The 12358-nt window shown below is 47.4% G+C and overlaps 1 protein-coding gene across 1 annotated transcript in view; it reads left to right on the top strand.

Moving 5' to 3' along the window:
• The first annotated feature begins 3694 nt into the window (after positions 1–3694).
• The window catches only part of ARHGEF28 (Rho guanine nucleotide exchange factor 28), a 283698-nt gene continuing 275034 nt past the window's right edge, over positions 3695–12358 (top strand). Inside the window, exon 1 of the mRNA XM_087430179.1 lies at positions 3695–3811. The gene's annotated coding sequence lies outside the window, so the exon portion shown is untranslated. The remainder of the gene's footprint in view (positions 3812–12358) is intronic.

The raw sequence follows: 12358 nt of genomic DNA, 5'->3' as shown, positions 1-12358 counted from the left end.
TTTGGATCTCTCTATTATTTTGCTACTCAGAGTACAGTCCACAGACCAGCAGCGTTGCCACCACCCGGAGCTTGTTAGAAATGCAGAGTATCAACCTCCATTGGATACCTAGTCGGAATGTGCATTTTCACAAACCTCCTTGCATGATTTGCATGCACGGTACACAGAAGCACACTGGCCTGAGATTTAAGCAGGATTGTTCATCATTCGTAGAAATGGATCCCTTAACCTCATGTAACTGAGGGCTGGCTCTCACCCTTCTCCAGGGGCAATAAATTTAGTTCCTTTAGTCCCGCTGTTCCCAACTTTGGCAGACCATTGGAATCACCTGGGGGAGCTTTAAAACTATCCCATCCCTAGGAGATTCTGAAATAATTGGTCTGGGGTGAGATCGTGGGAAGCAAAGTCAGTTTTTTTTTTTTTTTTTTTTTGTGACCTAGATCAGCCCTTAGCTAACATCCATGCCAATCCTCCTCTTTTTGCTAAGGAAGACTGGCCCTGGGCTAACATCTGTGCCCATCTTCCTCCACTTTATACCGGACGCCGCCACAGCATGGCCTGACAAGCGGTGCATCAGTGCGCGCCCGGGATGCCCACCCGGGCTGCCAGCATCGGAGCACGCGCATTTAACCACTACACCTTGGGGCCAACCCATTTTTTTTTTTAAAGCTTCCCAGGTGATGCTAATGTGTCGCCAGAACGAGAATTGTGAGCATTGCCCCACAAGATTTGTCCCCTGATTTTGATCATCTTGGCCTTTTTTCTTTCCGTTCCTACCGCCTCAGCCTGAGCAACCAAGTGTATAATCCAGAACTAGTGTCTTACCTTGGAGTCTGACATGCTCTATTAATTATCTCAAAGCTCTGAAGTGTTCTAATATATCCATACTCTGAAATATTAATTGCCATAATTTCCTGCATCCTTATTCTGTGTCCCAAAATCACCTTCAGTCATTCAATCCTCACAATGACAGTAGATACTATTTTTATGCCCATTTTAGACATGAGGAAAGGGAGGCTTAGAAAGGTTGAATCTTCCCAAGGTCATCCTATTTCTAATTCTAAAACTTGTCCCCCATTCCCCCACACCTAAATCTATCATCTTCTAGTGTCACACTTTTATTTAGGAAACACCGGTAATTTCCTAATTCATATGGCCAAACATTAGATTTACGATTATTCAATCTTTGAAAATTATTGGCAAAGGAAATAGAATGAAAAGCAGGAAAGAATTAAGTAGATAATAGAATTCAGAGCAGTTATAATCCATTACAGAAAAGTTAGAAAATTGTGATATACCTTCTCCTTCCTGCATAACCGATGTGGTAGTTCACCTAAAAAACAAATATTAAATACTCCAGAGCTAGGGTCTCTCTACCAATATCAAATACTCCAGGGGTGCCCTGCGTGAGGACTGTGAGATTGCTTGGGTAAGAAACAGTCTTTGTCCTTGAAATGGCAAGTTGAAGATAAGGACCTGTAAGAGTCCAGCCTGTGACAGTGAATATAACCAGGTGCCAAATTGTGTGGTAAGAACACGGAACTTTGTCAGAGCTCAGAGGCCGGCACTGACCAGGACGGTGAAGACAGCATTTGCGGAGGCGGTCTGTCTGGAGGGAAGTCTGTAAGGATGGACGGAGACTGAAGAACCAGAAAAGACAGCTGAGCTGGGACACTAGGAAGTTGGAATTTTCCCAACTGAATTACCAACGGGTTTCTTGCTGGCTGACTGCCCCTTGTCTGGGGACTGAGAATGCCGTAGTCTTTGAATTCTAAGCAAACGCGGTCCCAGCCAAGCTCAGCACTATCTCAGTGTCCCGAGTGACCTATATCTGGAGCAGCAAACTCATTCAGATGCTGAGGGTTATTTACACGATGGAGAGCTTCCCGCCTCGTACACTCGTGGCTTCTTTTAAGGTTGCTGAGCACACTTTGCTTAATATTTGAACCTGGAGGAGTGGAAAGCCTAGTACTTATTTCAATACTGACCAAGCACAGTGCTAGTGAGCAGGCGGGAAAACTGCAGACAGCGTGGTTGTACACCTGGGCTGGTGGGGATCCACAGTCACTGGTTCCGCTTGTCTGTTTTGTTTTGGTGGGGAAGGAGTTCAGTGGGGAAGAACTTCTTGTAATAGTTGTTCCTCCTCTCCCATTTTCTTATTTTTTTTCTATCTCCATATCTGACAGAATTAATGAAGAAAAATGGTGGGGCGAGGAAGAAAGAAAATAAAATACACAGTGATTCCATCTAGTGATGTGAAAAAGGAGAATAACCACCAAGTCCACTAACACATCAATGGTTTTGCTCACCAGAGTTTGGAAACCATTTTGCCTAGTGTGTTGACTCAGTGCATCTCCAGTAGACATTTTAGGGTTGGAACTATTTTTTATTTTTGAAAAGAGTGTTACTGTTTTTATTTTTATTTTGAATACCTTGAAGTCCTGGCAACGGGCAGGGACTTATTTTTCTTTAAAAGGCAGGGCTTGAGGCCGGGCCTTGGGTTCCCAGCTGTGCAGTGGGAAGGCTGGGATCGCAGCTCCTGTCAGGCCTTCAGCGCCAATTTGAGGCCGGGTCATTAAGGTAGAACGCGGACCTTTGCCTGGGAACAGGGCTGGGGACTTCAGCCCCGGGACGGCGGGTCCTTGCTCTCTTCTTTGTCTAGCCCTCTTCCTCAGGTGCTCCATCAGCAAGGTGGACTGGGCAAGGTGAGGACGGGAAGGGAAGTGGGGATGGCCAGGGCCCGGAGAGGTGATGGTGACAGCTGGTGACGGGTGCTCCTTTCTGGCTCGGTGCCTTGGTGGCCAGCTCCCTCGGGCCACACCCCTGTCCTGGTTTTTGGGCGGCAGATCTTCGCAGGAAAAACAAAGCAGACTCACGGTAATTATAAGAAAAGTCACATCGGTAATTTCGCCTTGAAAGCTGCTGTAATTGTCTGCAGTCTGTTTTATGAAGGCCTGGATGAGGGAGGGGCTTCTCCGCTGGGGGTTGTGATCAGTTCTAACTGGAAAAGCGCGTTGGGTGATGAGTCCCTCTCACTGTAAGAACAGGTTATGGTTTTCATGAGAACCTTTGAATGATGGTGACCTCTAATGGAGCCACCTGCGTGCACGAGCGCGCAGAGGAGGGCGGCTCGCCAACCTCTGGGCCAGAGGAGCAGGAGCCTCGAGAAATGAGAGGGCGTCTGCTGACTCCTAAGCAACACTTGGGCCGCGTTATGTCACAGGTGTGGCGGCTTTTGGCTGAGGACAGCCTGAGCCTCCTCGGGCCTGGCACAGCTCCTCCCTCGGGTGGTGCCCAGGCAAGGCCCGCGGGCCCGGGGCGCAAGCTGGTCTCCTCGGGGCTCCGCCCTCCGTGCTGGGGAGGGAGGAGAGGGAGGGGAGCGAGGCGAGCCGGCCGCCCACGGAGGGAGGGACGGCAGGGATGGCGCGGTCGGGCCGCTTCAGGTTTCCCCCGGGAGCCGGCAGCAGGCGTGGCGGCGGGCGGGCCCGGCCATGTGATGCGGGGCCGGGAGGGGGCCGGCGGGGAGCCAGCGGGAGCAGGCAGGCGCGCGGGAGCGGGGCGGCACCAGCTGCAGCGCGGCCCCGCCCTCCGTGCCCGCCCCTCGGCTCTCCGCCCCCCGCCTCTCTGCTCTCCGCCCCCCGCCCGGCCCCTCCGCCCCGGCCTCGCGCGCCGCCGCCGGGCGTTGGCAGCTTCGGGGAGAGCCTTCCCGGCTCCGGGCGGCGGCGGTCGGGGGCGCGATCCGGCCGCCTTCGGCAGGCGGTGGGGGGGCGCGCCTCGCTGGGCTGCGGAGGCTGCGGGGCCACAGCTCCAGGTAAGTGCTCTCGCAGGCTCTGCGCCCCGCGTCGCCCTGCAGCCCGGGGCGGGAAAGTTCGGCTGCCTCCCCTGAGTGCGCTCTCGCCGAGCTCCTCTCTCGGGTCCGGGGGGACGCGCGGGCCAGCAAAGGTGGAGGGAGGGTGCCGCTGCGGGCCCGGCGGCGCGAGGGGTGGCCGCCCCTCCCGCTCCCCGGGGACGGCAACAAGTGCACAGGGCTGCACAGCCCGGCGCGGCGGCAGCTGCGGAGCGCACCGAGGAGGCGGCGGCCGCGCCGGCGACCCGGGATGGGCGGGTGGAAGCACCCTTCCACCACGGCACTCTTGCGGTGAGAAGGGGGAGCCTCGAAAGCTGGGGTCTCTCCTGCCCATCGGTGCCTCGGCTCCAGGGTGAGGGCGCTTGGCGGGGCCAGGTCCCGGGAGAGCAGAGCAAGCGCGAGCTCGAGACACAAGCGCTAACGTTTCTTTCGTGTGCGAATTATTTTGCTGTGTTCTGAAAGGATCTATAGTTATCTTGGTTGGCGGTCAAAATTCTGTCGGACTTCCTTATGCTTATTTTATGGTTTTGTTTGCCCCTTGAATATCTGGAGTGTGGGTGGTGGTACCCTAACCTTCCTGTGCTCGGAGTTCCCGCGGGGTCATAATGACGGGCCTGTGCTGGGCCCAGAAGGCATCCTCACCTGTGGAGGGCTGTGTGGAGTGCTTTGTGCTCAGGCTGCCTTGGAAACCCAGCTCTGGTTTCCCGGACACCAGTTAGATTTCCAGGAGAGAATGCATCTGCCTCCCTAGGAGCCCGCAGCGTCCCCCCTATTGGTTACAGCGACGTGGGTCGAGGAACGGTAGCAACATCTGTGTGTGCGCAGCGTCTCCCTCCTTGACCCCTGCGGGGGTCTCCGCAAATCTCCGCATTCCCGGAGTGATGGAGGTTTACCACCAGGCCAGCGCTAGTTGGGTAAGAAATACGAAACAGAAGTTTAGAAAGAATTGATCATTTGGGGTCCTTTGGGGTCCCTGGTTTTCTGAAGCTTCGTCATCTTGTGTTCCTAGGCCCTGGAGCTGTCAGGGGAGGGGAAATCCTGTTTTCACTACAAAAACAAAATCAAAGACCTGTCCTTGTTAGGTTCTGTATGTAGGTTGCCCTTCGCACGGGAAAATCCAAGCAGAGTGATAACTTGATCTGGGAAGGTTTCTGTATATCTGTCCTGAGTTTTTATAGATACGTTCTTAAAGCACATGGGTACTTGCCTAATCTTGACTAATGGCCAGTCTAACCCCTTTGGAGTATTTGGAGGAAAAGAAATGAATACTGCAAAAGCCTTCGGAATTTTTTAATACAAGATAATATTTCAATGTAATGTTCTGATGTGGACTTTCTCTGTGATTATCATACTCATGAACTTGGGTCAAATAGGAATTTGGAGAGCATCAGACCTCATATTTAGTAGTCAGGGAAACTGAGGCACAGAGCTTATTGAGTGTGTGACTCAGATGAATGCCCTGGCTAAGGGGAGAATGGAGAACAGAGAAGCAGTGTTTGTCCTTCTTTTGACTGTGTTTTCTTCCTTATCAAAACCACATAACCTGGCCAACCAAGAACAGGTTATGTAACAGGTGTGTCGTTAGTCTTGCCTTTGAAGCACCTGTCCTGTCCTTCAAGCAATTTAGAAACACTTAAGGGGAAAGAGGAAAATAGTAGTTGGTAACTAAGGCTCTACGAAATTTTATCAGAGGCCACACTTGGGTTTCACACCTTTTTAAAATCACATGAATACTGCAGAAGAATCTGGAATATTTTCTCATTGTGCTCTTATAAGAAACTACTGTTGTGGCTGAGACTTAAATTGGGCAGGAATTTCAGGTGAGCTCTGATACATAACCTCCTTTGGTATATGCCATGTGAGAAGAGGAAATGGGTTCTAAGTAAGTATTAACAAATAGCGGAATATAATACTACTTTTATATTAAGCATTCTGTACAAAATTGGCAACCACTATTTTGGTACTTAAGCTCTAACTTCAAGTCCTCCAGAGTTTTTGACCAAGTGCTGACTCCCCAGAAAAATGATTATGATATAAAGGTTGGAAAACCCTTTATGATCGGGGCATGGCGAGGATGGTACTGTACAGAGCCCAAATTACTCTCAACCCCGCAGGCTGACTGTAATTTTATTATACTTTAATTTTCTGATCATATATGAGAGATCTGGTTTATGTAGGTCTTGTCTAATTGCATTTGTATTTATGTTGCTTTAGTGGAACAGAGAAGCTATAGGATATTTTTTTCCTGTGACTTTAAATAAGATTTGTTATGAGGAGATGGGTTAAGCCGGGCAACTCCTATTGAGAGCTCCAAATTAAAAACAGTGTTATATTTGACATGCACCAAATTGAGGGAATTTTGCCATTTTCGAGTTGTACTGTCAATATTATGCCACCCTGTAGGGCTTGAGTCCAGATCCTTTACTTGGGCAAAGCTGGACTTAGAGACATTTTCTTGCTTAGGAAGTGCAGGTCAGGTCCTATACCACAGTGCATTTTTGCCCTGATTGGATGACACTCTGTCACTTTGTCCAGTCTCTCTAATCCTTAGTTCTTTTGTTGTTCTGGTATTAAAAAGTTCTCAAAAGCTCAAAGCAGTGTCATTCTGCTGTTCTGCCATTTTAACGATCTCTACCATGCTCCTCTCCACATTTTCTGCCTTTATATTCATTGAACAAATATTTATTGGGGGCTTCCCCTGTGCCTGGCACTGGTCTTTGCTTTAGTTTTCTGGACTGTGGATTTCATGTCTAAGGCAATATTTTTCTGGTTTTAGAGTTTTTGTTTTGCTGTGTTTTCCAAGTGGGCTTCTGCACACTCGATGCTGAGACCTCTGGCTGGTAAAATGTCACGTAACTTTGATAGTGCATCTTCTTAATTGACTGCAATTTTTCTCTTGAAATTTGATCTTAGGCACAATTGTAACCTATTTCTACCGTTACTGCTCCTGGACTACTTCTCCTGAATAACCAAGATAATGAGATTTGACATTTTTAATATGAGGGAAAGTGAAAAAGTAACTGAATATTGGGCATTTGTTCTAGTGATCTTGGTTTTCAACACTTATCAAAAATGTATTTTTATTAATGTTCAGAGGTGTTTGCCCTTAGTTTAATCTTTTCCTAAATTTATTAATTTGAGATTTGATGTCTGTAGAAAGTTAACGTAGAGGTAATGTTCCTCCAATAGCAGAAGAGACCCTCTTGTCCCCACGAGTGGAGGCCAGCACAGGCGGAAGTGGGCAGCGACCCCTTCATTTGCTGTAGCAGCACATCCAGAAACCTCCTCAGACCAGCCTGCATGTAGCATTCTGCTGTTTCCAGTGGCCGGCTTTGACTGGTGTGCACACGGTCATTTTGCCTTTTAAAAAAATGCTTAAAATGTTAATATGCCTTATTTCCTTCATAAAAAGACATTCTCTTAATCAACAGATGAAGATATTGCATATATTAATGAGATTTATGGGTTAGCTCTTAAATTCATTATTAAACACTGGTGGTCATGCCCTTGTGCTTAAGGCTTGCTCCTGTTCGTCCATCACTTAGAACTTAAAGAAATTATCTTTCATGAACTATAACAGGGTGGTTGAGAGTGTGGACTCTGGAGCCAGACTGTCTCGCTAGGCAGCCCCAGCTCCAAGTGGCCTCTCTCTACCTGAAATTTATCATTGTAACCTGCCCTCTCGGGTTGTTGTGAGGATTCAATGAGTTAACTTACAGAGAGCCCTTCTAGAAGCCTGGCAGACAGTAAGTGCCAGAAAATGCTGGTGGTTATACCTATAACAAATGGAAAGTAGATGAAGAGTGGTAGCTTGAGCAGGTTTTTCAGGTTTTAGAAGGTGGTGGGATGTCAGTGTGACCTTGGGGAGGTGCTGGAGGCTGGGGTCCGAGGCAGGGCTGGAGACCGCCTATGACCACCCAGCTGTGTAACCTTGGGCGAGTATGACCCTTTCTGGGTCTCAATTTCCTTCTCTGGTAAAACAGAAAGGAGTGGACTTGACAGTCTCTAAAGACCTGCCAGTTCTACCATTCTGTGCAGTCATGAAATCTGAAAGTGGGAGGGCATTTGTCATGCAGCCTTTCCTGTCTTGGGCAGCACTGCCAGGAATGTGCCATCCACAGGGTCTGTGCTGTGCCAGGAGCAGGCAGGCAGTCAGCATGGAGGGACCATGAACTTGCTGTTACCTCCCCTTGATCACCAGACAGTCATCAGGTGGAAATGACTCTGAGTTATCTTTCTGGACTTAGTCCGGAGAGATTTCAGACCTGCAAGTCTGAATCCCACACACGTGGGTCATAGGCTACCCTGCTCCCTTTCCTCCAAGGAGACCCCTGTATGGAAGAGGGGGCATGTAGCTCTGGGAAGGTGGAAGACAAGTGGGCTGATTGTTTCTGAATTTTGTGATAGAAACTTCCACACCTGATTCACAGGATAACATCACCGTTAGTTTTCGCAGGGATGCTGTCAACCAGAAGGACTTGGAGCAAATGAGGTCTCATCAAGGACTTCTAGGTGTCGGTGAAAACGGAGAGGTTTTCCTTGGGCTGGATGGTTCAGGCAAAGTCCCTCTGGGGCAAGTGTCTGTCTTCCCCCTGGTGACCCTTGTTTATTGTGGTTCAGGCAAAGTCCCTCTGGGGCAAGTGTCTGTCTTTCCTCCTGCTGACCCTCGTTTATTGTCTGCATTGTCACCTGGTTCTTTGTCAAACTGTTTCTCCTTTTCGTGCTCCACCAGCCCCCTGGTTTGCTGTGTGACCAGGTGTTAAAGTTTCAAACTGCAGAGGCGCTCAGTGATTAGTGAGATTATGGGTTATTTGCACCCCTAACCCAGGATTCCAAATTCACTAGAATCACCTGGGTTCAGAATCTCTCAGGTTGTCCTGGCATCTTTTTTTTTTTTTTTTTTGGTGAGGAAGATTGGCCCTGAGATAACAACTGTGCCCATCTTCCTCTATTCTCTATTTTGTATGTGGGTCACCACCACAGCATGGCTTGACGAGTGGTGTAGGTCCACACCCGGGATTGTGAATCCGGGCTGCTGAAACGAAGCGTGCTGAACTTACCACTATGCCACCAGGCGCCCAGCACCTTTTTTTTTTTTTTTGTGAGGAGATCAGCCCTGTGCTAACATCTGCCAATCCTCCTCTTTTTTTTGCTGAGGAAGACTGGCCCTGGGCTAACATCTGTGCCCATCTTCCTCCACTTTATATGGGACGCCGCCACAGCATGGCTTGTCAAGCAGTGCTTCGGTGCGCACCCGGTATCTGAACCAGCGAACCCCAGGCTGCCGCAGCAGAGCACGTGCACTTAACTGCTTGCGCCACCGGGCCAGCCCCCCGGCATCATTTTTTAAGAAGGTGATACAGCTGGTTTTGCTAGATACTTCCCTAACCTTTAAGATTTATTTATTTATTTATTTATTTTTTCCCCCCAAAGCCCCAGTAGATAGCTGTGTGTCATAGCTGCACATCCCTCTAGTTGCTGTATGCGGGACGCGGCCTCAGCATGGCCGGAGAAGCAGCGCGTCGGTGCGAGCCCGGGATCCGAACCCGGGTCGCCAGCAGTGGAGCGCGCTCACTTAACCACCAAGCCACGGGGCCGGCCCTCCCTAACCTTTAGGTGTCTCTGGCATTCTACATCTGAAAGTATCCAGAAAATGGTGATGCCGGCCTTTTCTCCTGGTGTTCCTTTTATGCTGTTGGCATGTCCCTGTCCCCTGCCGCCTCTCCTGTGAACCCTCCACTTCTGTTAGCCAGGACTGGTAACTGCCTGTGGAACACGCTGTGCACTTCCTCGCTTCTCTGACTTTGTTCACAGTAGGCCCCTTGTCCTCTATTTAAAATCTACTGTAGTCCTTGAAGCCAGCTCAAAACACCTTCTCTCTGAGACCTTTGACCAACTTAGTAGCAACCGAGCTCTTTCCCTTCTGAACTCCTGTTACCTTATTGCTGATGCCTCTCATTTGTCACTTGCCACCTGCCCCTGGGTTCATTATATGTTCCAGTGTGTAAGTCTTAACTTTCCAACCTGACTGTAAGCCCATTGATGGCAGGGACCCTGATTTAAGCTACTTTGTAGGGTGCTCAAAGCAGAATATACATATGTTGGTTGGTTGGTTATTTTTGTTAACTGTCACGTCAACAAGTCCTAGTTTACAGCATCTGTGCAAAGGCTAATGGTGATGTTTTCCTGCGTACCAGATGTGGATTGCGTTGGAAAGTATTGGGATGCAGGGGAGGGAAGGTAAATGTCACTCAGGAAGTTGGATGGCTGGTCCTTCCCATCTGTAAATAGGAGACTCCCAGGCCTCTTAGGAAATTGTATGTTCTGTCTGGGGAAATGGATGAAAATTCTTGGTTAGAATCAGGGTCTTAGGAAGTTTTTCTCTAGGCTCTCGCAGATGCACAATCCCCCTTATAGCATACCTCCGAGGAGTTGGCCATTTGAATACTGTCCTTGAATACTTTTAGTGATGGGGAACTGATAACCATAAAGATACCCCAGTCTATCTTTGTTTTCCCCCCTCAACTTTACTAACAAATAATTGTATGTATTTAAAGTGTACAACCTGGTGATTTAATATATATGTACATTGTGGAATGATTACCAAGATCAAGATAATTAGGGGCCGGCCCAGTGGCGTAGCAGTTAAGTTCGCATGCTTCACTTCGGTGGCCCGGGGTTTGCCGGTTCGGATCCTGGGCGCAGACCTACTTACTGCTCAGCAAGCCATGCTGAGGTGGCGTCCCACATACAGCAACTAGAAGGATGTACAGCTATGACATACAACTATCTACTGGGGCTTTGGGGAGGAAAAAGAAAGGGAAAAAGGAGGAAGATTGGCAACAGATGTTAGCTCAGGGCCAATCTTCCTCAGAAAAGAAAATTAGTATTAAAAAAAAGATAATTAACACCTCCATCACCTCACATAGTTAACTTTTTGTGTGTGGTGAGAGCACTTAAGATCTACTCCTAGAAACTTTCAAGTATACAATACCGTATTATTAACTATAGTCACCATGCTGTATGTTAGATCCTCTTCAGAATTTATATTTATAGGTAAAGGTTACGACTTTCGGTTATGTCACCCCATTTCCCCATTCCCCCAGCTGCTGGCAGCCACCGTTCTGTTGTTTCTATGAAATTGGCTTTTTTTTTTTAAGACTTCACATTACTGATATCATACAGCGTACAGTATTTGTCTTTCTCTGGCTTATTTTTGGCATAATGCCCTCCAGATTGTGGATCTTGTTGTGGATCTATGTTGTGGATCTTGCAAATCTTGCAAAAAGCAAGATTTCCCTTTAATGGCTGAATAATACTCCATTGTGTATATATACCACATTTTCTTTATCCATTCATCTGTTGATGGATGTTTAGGTTGTTTCCAAGTCTTAGCTATTGTGAATAGTGCTGCAATAAGCGTGGGAGTGCAGATACCTCTTTGAGAGTGATTTCATCTCCTTAGGATATATACCTAGAAGTGGGATTGCTGGATCGTATGGTGGTTCTATTCTTAATTTTTTGAGGAACCTCCATACTGTTTTCTATAGTGGCCGCACCAATGTGCATTCCCACCAACAGTGCACCAGCGTTCCGTTTTCTCCACGTCTTCACCAGCATTTGTTATCTCTTGTTTTTTGAGAATAGCCATTGTAACAGGTGTGAGGTGATATCTCACTGTAGTTTTGATTTGCATTTCCCTGATTAGTGATGTTGAGCATCTTTTCATATACTTGTTGGCCATTCATATGTCATTTTTGTTAAAATGTCTATTCAAGTCCTCTGCCCATTTTTTAAATCACATTGCTTGTTTTTTTGCTATTGAGTTGTATGAGTTCCCTATATTTTGGATAATAACCTCTTATCAGATAGATGGTTTGCAAATATTTTCTCCTATTCTGTAAGTTGCCTTTTTATTTTCTTTTGTTTTGCTGGGCAGAAGCTTTTTAGTTTGATGTAGTCCCACCTGTTGATTTTTGCTTTTGTTGCTTGTGCTTTTGGTGTCAAAACCAAAAAATCATCACCCAGACCAAAGTGAAGGGGCTTTTTCCCAATGTTTTCTTCTAGGAGCTTTATGGTTTTGGGTCTTACTTCTAAGTCCTTAATGCTTTTTGAGTTAATTTTTGTGGGTGGTACAAGACAGAGGTCCAGTTTTATTCTTTTGCATATGGATATTCAGTTTTCCCAGCACCATTTATTGAAGAGACTGTCTTTTCTCCACTGATTACTTTTGGCTCGGTTGGCAAATACTAGTTGACCGTATATGCTTGGGTTTATTTTTGGGCTTTTGATTCTGTTCCATTGGTCTGTTTGTTTTTTATGCCAGGGCCATATTGTTTTGACTACTATAGCTTTGTAATATAGGTTGAAATCAGGAAGCATGAGGCCTCCAGCCTTGTTCTTCTTAAGATTGCTTTGACTATTTAGAATCTTTTGTGGTTTCATACAAATTTTAGGATAGTTTTTTCTATTTCTGTGAAGAATGCCATTGAAGTTTTGGTAGGGATTATG

This window comes from Ceratotherium simum, chromosome 4 (assembly GCF_057802395.1).
Source record: "Ceratotherium simum simum isolate JZ-2026a chromosome 4, ASM5780239v1, whole genome shotgun sequence".
Classification (NCBI taxonomy): Eukaryota; Metazoa; Chordata; class Mammalia; order Perissodactyla; family Rhinocerotidae; genus Ceratotherium; species Ceratotherium simum.
This window is presented reverse-complemented; position numbering and strand designations above follow the sequence as displayed.